This window comes from Numenius arquata, chromosome W (genome assembly GCF_964106895.1).
Source record: "Numenius arquata chromosome W, bNumArq3.hap1.1, whole genome shotgun sequence".
Lineage (NCBI taxonomy): Eukaryota > Metazoa > Chordata > Aves > Charadriiformes > Scolopacidae > Numenius > Numenius arquata.
In genome coordinates this window covers 11,876,004-11,884,190 of record NC_133615.1, presented here as the reverse complement: position 1 = coordinate 11,884,190, position 8,187 = coordinate 11,876,004, and positions in this window count along the sequence as shown.

Below are 8,187 nucleotides of genomic sequence, written 5' to 3'. Positions count from 1 at the left end.
AGGCTTCATATTTGTCTGGTCCGGCAAACCATATCGCCGTCGATTAGCAGTCAAATTGCCAGCACGCGTAAGATTCAAAAAATTTAGAACATAAGTGGCTTTATCTAATTGTTCCTGAGGTGTGATACCCAGGGGATTCCCCCTTTTTTGTTTATGAAGCATGTTTTTCAGAGTAAGGTGGGAACGCTCTATAATTGCTTGACCAGTCGGAGAATGGGGAATACCTATAACGTGCAAGATCCCCCACTCAGCTAAAAAGGTTTTTGTCCATCTGGCGACATAGCCTGGCCCATTATCAGTCTTAATTTTCCGTGGAATCCCTAAAACAGCAATTGCACAAAGCCAATGGCAACAGACATCTTTAGCCTTTTTGCCCCTGTGTGCAGAAGCAACGATAAACCCAGAAAAGGTGTCAACAGTAACATGTACAAAGCGAAAAACTCCAAAGGCAGAAATATGAGTAACATCAGTTTGCCATAGTTCATTGGGCTGCAATCCACGAGGATTGGATCCAGTCTGTGTAGGAAGCGGCAGGAGACGCTGGCAATCTGGACAGGCAGAGACAATTTCTCGTGCCTGCTGCAGTGTGAGCTGGAAATCCTTGGAGAGTGCCTTGGCATTCTGATGATAAAATTCATGGGAGAGTTGAGCCTGTTGAAGTTTCTTAGGTACCACAACAGTCATAGTAAAGGAATCGGCAACAGCATTACCTTCAACCATAGGCCCAGGCAATGTAGTGTGAGAGCGTAAATGAGACACAAAATAAGAATGAGCTCTCCGTGAAATCAATATATACAGTCTGGAGAGGAGAGCAAACAAGTCCTGATTTGCAACTTCCTTTAAAAAGGATTTTTCTAATCTTCATATAATACCGAAGACATAGGCAGAGTCAGTGACAACATTAAGGGGTCCAGCAGCAAATAAACTGAATGCATGGATAGCAGCTGCAAGCTCAACCAATTGAGTAGAACCCGACTGAAAAACAACAGTGTTGCCACCCACGTGGCCTCTTGCCAGACAACAGCAGCCTTGCCCGTTCTTCCAGAGCCGTCAATGAATGCCATTTGAGCATTAGGGATTGGTGAAGATTGCTGTAAAAAAAGAGGCTGTAGAGGAACATCTTTTAGGGAGTTAAGCAGACGGTGCTTCGGCAGAGTATAAAGTATTTTGCCAAGGTAATCTGCAAAGGCTGCCTGTAGAGATAAACTCTCACGAAGCATTACCGCAAAATCTTCCTTCGTGATGTACATATGAATGAAATCCGGATCAGTTCCTCGAAGTTGCTGGCATCGCAATCGGCCTGTAGAAATTAATCTCTCAAACATCTCAAGCAAAGTAGTTACAGTTTTTGAAAATGAATGAGGAAGGAAAATCCATTCTAGTACAAATAGCTGTTGTTCCTTTTCATCCCATTGGCCAATAAGCGTGTACGGCTGGAAAAAATTAGGGATTAAAAACAGACGGAAAGGTAAATTTACATCATACCTGGATGCAAAGGCTGTATTAACCATGTTTGCCACAATCTGCAATGCTTGCAAAGCCTCCCCCGTAATCAACTTTGGGGATGACAAATCAGAATCGCCTTTCAAAAGGTCAAACAGGGGAGATAATAATTCTGTAGAAATCCCCAACAAAGGTTGTAGCCAATTAATGGTTCCCAATAATTTTTGTAACTCATTCAATGTAGTTACTGTATTGACAATTCGTATGGGTTGTGGAATAATGGTTTTATCTAAGGTTTGCCAACCCAGATATTTCCAAGGTGGTATAGACTGTACCTTCTCGGGTGCAATTCAAAGTCCGTAGCGTTCCATGGCCAATTTCACCTCAGCAAACGCAGATTGTAACTGAAACTCATCAGGCGCAGCAATTAAAATATCATCGATATAATGATAAAACAGCAGGGCAGGAAATTGTGTTTTCACTGGTTTCAAAGCAGAATAAAAAACAAATTGACAAATAGTTGGACTATTTTTCATGCCTTGAGGAAGTACCATCCAATGATATCTTTCCATAGGCCCTTCATTGTTAATAGAAGGTACAGAAAAGGCAAAATGTGGACAATCATCAGGATGCAGAAAAATTATAAAGAAACAATCCTTTAAATCAATGACAAGAAGATTCCAAGATTGCGGTATCATTGCAGGATTTGGCAGTCCCGATTGCAGTGCCCCCATTGGAGCCATAACAGCATTAACTGCCCGTAAATCCTGCAATAATCGCCATTTGCCCGATTTCTTAGGTATTACAAAAATTGGAGTATTCCATGGGCTTGTAGAAGGGACAATATGTCCTAACTGCAATTGTTCTGCAACCAGCTCTCGTGCTCGCTCCAACCGCTCACCTCTGAGGGGCCACTGATCAACCCAAACAGGGATATTGGTTAACCACGTAAGTTTGAGCCGCGGTTGGACATCAGCAACCCCAGTCAAAAATGCGTCGTTAAAAGCAAACCCCATTGTGAAATCAAGTCACGGCCCCGTAACATACAGGGTACTGGTAGAATGTATGGTTTCAATTTAGCTATTTTCCCATCCGGTCCTTCAACCAGCAGGGATTGTAGCGATTTTTGAGGAAGCTGAGTTCCTCCCACCCCAGTAATTAAAGCAGCTGTGTCCACAACAGGCCATTCAGACGGCCAGTCAGACTTACGGATGATAGAAATATCCGCTCCAGTATCTACCAACCCTGAAAATTCTTTACCATTAAGTCGACAAGTAAGAAAGGGTTGTTGGGTCATGATCTGCTGAGTCCAATAAATCTGTGGGGATCCTGTACTCCCGAAACCTCCAGCTCCACGGATCGGTGCCGATGCAGCAGTGTCGTCTGTTAAGGGAGACAAACCAGGGAGAGGCATTAATTGAGCAATGCGTTCACCTGCTGGTATGGTACAGGGAGGATTCGGAGTCCATACCATGATTTTAATTTCTCCCCGATAGTCACTATCAATAATCCCAGGTAAAACAAACAAACCCATCTTTGTAGTAGAAGACCGGCCCAGTAACAAAGCATGTCCGTTAAAAGGCAGTGGCCCTTGCAGTCCCGTCGATATCAGGTGCACAGAAGTATCATTTACGTTTGTTGTGGCGACAGTTGCCACGTCCAACCCGGCACTTCCGGGGGTGGCACAGCGGGGGATGATGCCTGCATTGCTTGTCCATTCCCCTGCTGTGGTGCTAATTGCAGCGTTTGCCCTTGGGCCCTGTTGGGATTGCGTGGGGCACCGGACCGCACGCCCCTCCTGGCGTTTCCCGACCGCGGAGAGGGTAAGGGATTACCATTTTTATCATATTTAGAGTGACATTGATTGCTCCAATGATATCCTTTCTGGCACCGAGGACATAATTCATTCGGAGTCTTATCCCTTTCTCCCCTTCGTTTTGGGCAATCCTTTCTCATGTGTCCGTCCTGCCCACACGAAAAACATTTAATAGCAGCATGAGCCATGGTTAGTTGTTGAGCCAATGCCGTCACTAACATCTCAAACCTGCGCTCTTCCGTTCCTACATGCTGACACGCTTTAATAAATTCATTCAAAGTGGTGGCCTTGCCACGTATAGGGTCTAAAGCCCTGCGGCATTCAGTGTTAGCATTTTCCACTGCTAATTGCATTAATAAAAGTTCAGCAGCTGCTGGAAGTTCAATCTGTCGAGAAATAGCTGTTTGCAAGCGGTCTATGAATTCTATGTAAGGCTCTTGCGCTCCCTGTCGGATACTCGCAAATGACAGTTCTGTACGTTTACCATCGGGAACTCGCTTTAAAGCCCGTAAGGCAAGCGTAGATGCTTGTTGGAAAGCTAATCTATTCATTTGAACTTGCGCTGCTGAAGTCGCGTATTGCCCTTCTCCCATCAAGTGATCAGCCCCAATAGGATGCCCAGCTGTCAAATTTTCTAATGCTTGGGCAGCGACCAACTCATGATATTCTGTTAACCAGATGGAATATTGCCCTGCCGTTAACATCAACTTTAACACCATTTTCCAATCTGCAGGAACCATAACATACGACTCCGATATCGCTTCCAGCAAACTAATAGTAAAGGAGGCTTGTAAACCATTTTCCTTAATGGATTTTCGTAACTCTTTGATAACTTCATATGTCAGTGTCTCATAGTGAGGAAGCTGTTGGGGTCTATAGATGACCGGCATAGCTTGAAGCATTTCAATATCACCCTCTTGCAAAGCCCTTTTTCTACACTCTTCCACGAACTCCCTTCTTGCCTTATCGTGAGAATCATTACGAGGCACGTCTAGAGAAGGAGCATAAGGCGGCGGACGCATAACGGAGGCACGACTAATAGTCATTCGTTTAGTATTTTGTAAGATCTGTTCCACGGTTGGCGCAGAAGCCACCATAGCTTTAACCGGAGTTAAAGGCGGGTACAAATCAGGCTCTTGATCAGAGTCAATAGGACCTGGATCGAAGGGATCCTCAGGTATCTGTGAGTCTGAGTCGTCGGCTGCTTCTACTGTAGCAGCTACCGGCAATTGCGGCTGCTGAGCTGAATCACAGACAGGCTCAGCGTCAGGGTCTGAACCAGCAGGAGCTGTATCCTCTAAAGTTAATAAATCAGCCGGCGGAGGCGGAAAATCTGAGTTAGCAAACACTTTATCGGTAGGGAGGAATGTTCTTAACGCTGTATATATGACATGCCACGTAACGATATTATCGGGATTAACATCATGATCAGTAATTAGTCACACTTGCAAGCATTCTCCCACTTTCTGCCAGTCAGAAGGATCATAAGACCCATTGGAGGGATACCACGGACAATGATCCCGAATCGATACTAAAATCTGTACAAGCTTAAGAGGCTGTAACTTTAATCCTTGTTCCTTAACAATTCTCATTAAAAGTGCTTTATGTATCTGCTGCTCTTTCGGCGCAGACTGCCCCATTATAATAATACCTTCCCCGGCCCCTCGCTGTGCTAACCTTATATTGTGCAGCGATGAGTGTATAGGAGCTCCTTGGTGATCAACGTCTTCCGTCTGGCTCACGGGGGTACGCCACCAGTCCTTGATCACCGTCCTGCTGAATCTTTAACCCTGTTCGGGCGCCATTTGTGGCGTATGAAGAAATCATGGACTCGTAGGTCATCCAGTAAGCAAATCCAAATCCCCTCCTTTATTGCTACACAGAGAAACTTATATACACTAAGACACAAACCCACTCCCCTCGTAATGCCCAATCATGGACTTACAAAAATATTTTTTACCTTCTACTGAGCTTATCGCAATAACAGGTACTCTGCTACCAGGACAAGTTTTGGTTCCCAGACTGTGTTCTGTTTTTGTCAGGATGAGCTTCAGGATGTGAAACTTATGTTTCTCATCCTCCCCTGCTCTCGAGGTCGCTACTGGCACACACTGTTGCTCCAGATGCACATAAATCTTAGCTGTGTGAGTGAACTTTAACTGAACCTACAACAGTGTGCAACCAGAGAGTTGTCATTTCGTCATGGTTTCGGCCGAATTTACCAAAACCAGACCAACAGATGGCCCTTCCCCCCTCTCCGCCCCCCTCAAAAGAGAGAGAGAGGAGAGAAAGAGATAAAGAGATTTAGAAGTTTAGAATGAACTAAACTACTTTAATGAAGAATTAATATTAAAATAAAAATAAAGAAGAAAATCATGAAATAGATACAATATATACAGAACCGTGTCAAGCTCCCAGGATGACAGTCACGTCACCGGCAGGCACTGGGGAAGTCCCAGACTGGACTCAGCGACGAATGGGAACTGGATTCCAGCTCTGGAGTCAGGAACACACGGATCGGGATCAAAGGCAGATGAACAGAGTCCTCTCTGGACGTCGGCCATCGCAGGAAGAGCCTTGACCCTTTGATCCCTCAGTTTTTATACTGAGCATGGGGCAGATGGGATGGAATAGCCCAGTTGGTCAGGTTTGGGTCACCTGTCCTGTCCACTCCTTCCCACCAATGTGACCCCTCTACGTTTTTTCCATTTCTGACCCTCTAAGGGGGCAAATAACGAAATTGGCTGCCCTTGGTTGTTATGGCAATAAGTATAAGCAAGGGCCTCCCTGCATACCATTCCTTGGCATGGAGCACAAACATTGGGCTTATCATTCTGAGAACGAGCAGTTTTCTCCACAATATGCCGTTAATTTCAGAGAGTTAGAAGAGGCCTAGCTAGGATGTAAAATTACGGAACAAAATTGGTTCAGTTTTACTTCAAACTGGGACACATTTACATCCAAAATAAATTTGAAACTGTGAAGTTTAACAAATAATGGTAAAGTGATTGAACCCTGAAGGATATTATTAATAGTACCTTAGCTACCTAGATAAAAGTTTAAATTGTTCATGTGGAAAGCAAAACACCATGTCATATAATTGCATTCACCCTATAAAAAAAAAAAACAACGGAGAAAAAAAATAAAAAACCTAAATTGAGCAACTTGAATTTCTTTATGTTAGCTTTTGCAGAAGCAGCACAAATATTCAACAATATTTAACAAATATGTTTGTGGAAATCCATCAGCCAGTAATAAGATATTAACAAAACACAGACTGAAATTGCAACTGCTACCGTTTACAACAAAAATTAGGCTGTTTATGGGAGAAACACATACATTGTACACATGTACACATACATTGTTTTTACTTCCATAGAACCTGCTATATAATTTCTATTTAAAACACAACCATAGCCTTCTCATTCTGGTAGTTCACAGCTGTGAGGAATCATTATTATTATCACTCAAGAAATCGGAAAGACTGGATTTGTAAAGTTCACTGCAGAATTTAGTCCAGGAATACTAACCTGTAAATATGGTCCACGGTGATCCATTCAGCAATACTTGAAAGTGTTAAAGTTTTGGACATAAGAACAGTGCAATGCTCAGGGTTTGTGTGTGAAAGTAATGGAAGATTGGCGAGGAGGACTGTAAACACGCTCAAGTGACTCGCATGTGGGGTGCTGGAAAACACATATATCGCACTAATTGTTGCTTAGTTTTGTGTGCTCAACAAGTAGGACATCTGCACTTAGATAACACAGGCCTGGGATGGACTCAGGGGCACCTTATCGAACACGCCTGAGATTCCTGCCCTGCTGTTGAAGAGATCAAAGCACAGCGGAAAACTCTGCCTGCCAGAATCCTTGGAATACAGGCCCAAACAGCAAGTGGGAGCTCTCTCACTCCCTTGCTAACAAGGACTCTCTTGCTAATAAGGACTCTCGCTCTGCAGTGCCTGCATCCCCTGCTTGCCTGCCTCTGCCCAGGTGCTGCTTCAGAGGTTCCCCGATCCATGAGGTATTGAGATTAAATGTGTTCTTTGCCCTTAATCCATGGTTTTGTGGTTGTTCCTGCATCCTGCCTGCATCGGCTCACACATTTGGCGTAGTCGGCAGCTCCAGGAACACCCATGCCATGGCTGATAAAAAAGTTGGGGACTGGGGAGGCCACTATGGTGACTCCCCCTATTCCGGGATGGCCCAGTACAGAGCACTGGACCCCCGTGGCCACTTTCCTGGCTAAACTGGCTCCACCAGAGGCATGGCCTGAAATAGATGATGGGGCAGTGATTACCCCCCAGAGCATTGAAATGGCTATGCATGCCTTGCCGTGGAAAGCAGCATCAGATTCTTCTTGCAAATTAGCGGGTAGATTGGGATGGCTGTTAGCTACTGGGCTAAGAGCTCTTGACCATAAAGTTATTGTATTGCGTGGTAAAGTGAGAGAATTGGAAAAGGAAAACAGGAGTTTGCAAGATGCAAAGGTGATTGCACAAGAAGTAATTACGGTTCAAGCAGAGCGGTGCCATGAGATGCAAGAAAATGTAGACCGGTTGGTAGCATGTATTGTTAATAAACAAAGGGACAAATATGGGAAAAGTAAGCTTTCGATTTCCCAAGTTCGTGCTCTCACTACAAAATGGTCATGGGATCCCAAGGAATGGGATGAAAATATTTGGAGTGAATCCTCAGACTCTGAGACTGAGTTTGAATTTGATCCGGGCTTAAAAAGCACTGAGGTGCTGGAAGCAAAACCCCTCATACAAATGAGGGGGGAGCAGGAACGAGCAGCCAGAGGAGTGCAGATCACTAGTACTTACACTCTGAAAGAGTTAAGGGAACTTTCAGAGATCTATCAGCAAAAGAGTGGGGGAGGCATACTGGCATGGAGTTTGCAAGCATGGGATAGTGGAGCTGCTTCTA